Here is a 4,069-nt window from a genome sequence, read left to right on the forward strand (position 1 = left end):
TGCTTTCTGTCATCACATGAAAGCATAGATAGTAGTCTATGGAAGTAGAATGAAAAATGAGATACACAGAGTCACACAGCCCTGCCATCCATGTCAAGGTAATCCTAGATAGCCAATAGCCACCTAGCATCCATCTATGATCAGAAGGAGCACTGTGTAGTGCTGAAGCTCATGAAGACCCCTGAGTGAGCCCAACTAAGTAAGATTAGATGAATCCAATTAAGATCAAGTAGATCCAAGTTACAAAGCATTATTGTGACAACATATAAGAAAAAAAGTTAATACTGAAAATGAAGTGCTAATGTGACAATAAACTAAATGAACTGGAAGGCAAAGAGCAAGAACCTTTTATAAGAGGCTAGAAAATTGGTAAGGATACAGTTTTAGGTACTGGAAAAATCATGAGGAGCTATTCAATAAGCCTGGGAAAAAATGACAAGAAATTTTCTACAGGAAGCTGAAGAAATGATGATCAATATTATATGGTAGTAAAGTATTTGACATCTCATATTCTTTTAGTAAGCCATTCTAATAATAAACACAACCACAGAAACGTTTTATACCAGTAACATCAGTTCTAGACCCAAAAGACTGCAAAACCATCATCTGTCTTGAAAGTCAAGTCCTTATGAGTATTCTAACACATCATCATTTCTAGGAAAAAAATTGTGGGATAAGAATCCATCAGGAAATAGTGATCAAGTCTTTATGCTGTAGTTATTTCAATTTAGACACCCCACACATCTTTTGTACCTCTGCAACATGGGGCAAGAAAAGCAGTGGGTCTGGCCACCCCACATGTACATCTAAGACAGACTGGTTGACCACCACTTCCTGAGGGGTAGAACATGAGTCCAGATTGGAAGTGGTTTAGGACATTCATTTCATGGACCAACTCAATAATGGTCTGCATTCTAGTGAGGTGAATAATATCTGAGGTCTTAAAAGCTTTAAAGCAGTCATCTAAGCAACAACTGTTCTTCCCTAGTCATCAAGAGTAAAAGAAAGAAGGAAACAAAAATCTCAGAGGAGAAATTAGTCTATAGGGCTAATAGTCTATAAGAAACATGAGCCTCATCTGCCATGAGACTAAAAGTACATGGTGCCCAGCACTACTACCAATCATTTTGAATGGAAAAACAAACAAACAAACAAACAAAACAAAACACAAAGACTAGAGCACAAATTCTTAAATAGTCTATAATTACTGGACCAGTTGAAACGAAAGGACTCTCTGAGACTATCTCACTGAGATACTCTTTAAAACTTGAACCAAAACTATCCCCTGAGGTCATCTTTGAGCAAAGTAACAGATGGGCACACAAAATAAAGAATATTATCCATGAACCCAGTGTTTCCATTTAAAAAGCACCTAAATGAGGCCAAAAGGTCAACAATTACTCAAAGCAAAGATGAGAAGATAACTTGACAGGGAAACTAGAACATTGGAAACAGAGCAACCAAAATACAATGAAAGAGAATGTTGATACATTGTGAATATTCAACTTGTCTAACAGGAACCTAATTTGCTTTGTAAACTTTCACCAAAAGTACAATAAAATATCATTTCAAAAAAAAACTAGTACTATCCTCTCCTCACAAAAGCAGAACTGCCTCCCAACACCGGAAACATTTATTTCAAACATTCTGCTATTTATTCAACCCCCTTTTCCTTTTTAAAGTTGGCATCATACACCACTATAACAAGGACAAACAGATTAAGCCAAGGATGATTGATCACCATTGGGGTGTACAACACCCCACCTTTCAAGGGTGCTAATCATACAGGAATGCATGAGTCAGTGCACAAGCTGCTTGGAACCAGAGGCCAGCTTTCACCTATGCAACTTCAAAAAGGAACATTCAAGAAGGTACTTGATAAAGAAGTTCAGAAAGTAGAAGACTGAAGTGTGCAATTCCCACATATAATCACTGTGCCTATCTGGTGCCCACCTCTGCAATCCCAATAACCCTCCTCTTCCTGTTCTCACATCAGACCAGAGAAGATGCTCCATTATGCCTAGGTCATTGATCATGGAATGTGGAACAGAGTGTGACCTCAGGCATTACTGTGGCTAAACCTCTTCTACAAATGAGCTAGCATCCCTTCCATGAGGTCTACCATGATCACTATATCAAAAATTGCAAAGTATTTCCTCCCTGCTACACATTCCAGTCCCTCCTCATCTTGCTCTACTTTTCCTTCTTTGTGATTGTGTGACACGGCATTCCTATTTGACCAGGACAGTCCTGGTTAATATCTGTTGTTTCAATATAACTAATAGTACCTTCTTTCACTTTCACAAGTATTCCAATTTGGATGACATATTATCATATGGTGACCCTATCCATAACCCTTACCTCTTTCTAACACACATAGAATTATTGCTTATTGTCTGGTCTTTCCTCTTGGATCAATGTGAGCAGGAATTTTTGTTTGTTTGTTCTGTTTTGTTTTTATTGCTGTATCCCCCATAATTAGACAGTAAAATTCCTTATAAACAATACTGATTGACTTTGGATTTTTTCCCTTCCCACTCTCCAACTCTGTCAAAATTCCTGGGAGGGGTGTGTGTTGGGGCAGGATGGATAGAGTCATGGCAGAGTCTGTGGGTAGTACAGAGTTAAGGAACTTGGCTGGAAACCAAAAGTGTGGAGGTTTGAGGCCACTCAGCGACACCTGGAAGAAAGTCCTAATGATCTACTTTCATGGCAGAGTCTGTGGGTAGTACAGAGTTAAGGAACTTGGCTGGAAACCAAAAGTGTGGAGGTTTGAGGCCACTCAGCGACACCTGGAAGAAAGTCCTAATAATCTACTTTCAAACATGTAGCCATTGAAACGCTATGGTGCAAAGCTCTACTTTGATACATTTAGGGTGCCCTGACTCAAGGTTGACTGAACAGCAACTTTTCTGCTTGTGTGTGTGAGGGGGGAGGTGTGTTTTAATTTCCCTTTATTACCACCAATGGAGTCCAGGCTAAGCAGTGGACCAAAAGATCTGTTTGGACTGCAAGGTCATCGGTTCAAACCTACAGCTACTCCTCAGAAACCCTATAAAGGGTCGCTATGAGTTGGAACCAACTTGGTGGCACTTAATAACAACAACCAACATCAAGAGAGTGTGGGTGGCATTGTAGGATAAGCACAAAGTTGGCAGTTCAAACCCACCAGTCACTCAGAGGGAGAAAGATGAGGCTCTCTGCTCTTACAAAGATTTATAGCCTCGGAAACCCTGTACTAAGTCACTATGAGCCAAACCAACTGGATAGCACCTAACATCAACAACCACCAACAGCACCTAACATCAACAACCACCACCCCTGGTGGTGCTGAGGTTAAAGAGCTTGACTGATAACTAAAATATTAGCACTTCAAACTCACTAGTCACTTTTCAGGAGAAAGCTATGCAGTCAACTCTGGCGAAGTTTTACAGACTTGGAAATGCTAGGGGCAGCTCTATTCTGTCCTATAGAGTGGATTTAGTTTTTGGTTACTACCACCTGATGTGACACTATAAGATAAGCACTAACTGCCAACTGAAAGGTCAGCGGTTCAAACCCACCAGCCGCTCTCAGAAAACCCTATACAGGGTCACTATGAGTTGGAACCAACTGGACTGCACGTAACAACAACATATGCTAACTAAGGAGTTCTGGTATGACACTGTAAGATAAGCGTTGGACTGTGACAGAAATTCAAATCCAGCACCCATTCCTCAGAAACCCTATATACATGACCACTGAGGTAGAACCTACTCATTGGCACTTGACAACCTATACTAGAGTCCTGATGTGGCACTGTATATTAAGCACTGGACTGCTAATTACAGGTAGGCAGTTCAAACTTATCCAAAGGCACTTAACAATAATACAACATGCTATAGAGACTTATCTGAAAATTTTAGACCCCAGATCCCTTTAGCATTTAGTAGATACCTTTTCTTAGTGCTATCTCTCTCTTTCTTCTAGAACCTGAGATGAAAGCTTTAGATTTCTGAAACAATGCTGTCAAGTTTTCTTGTCTTTCTCATTGTTGTTGTTGTTAAGTGCCGTGGAGTCGGTTCCGACC

The sequence above is a fragment of the Chrysochloris asiatica genome, unplaced genomic scaffold (genome assembly GCF_000296735.1).
Source record: "Chrysochloris asiatica unplaced genomic scaffold, ChrAsi1.0 scaffold00123, whole genome shotgun sequence".
NCBI classification, from domain to species: domain Eukaryota; kingdom Metazoa; phylum Chordata; class Mammalia; order Afrosoricida; family Chrysochloridae; genus Chrysochloris; species Chrysochloris asiatica.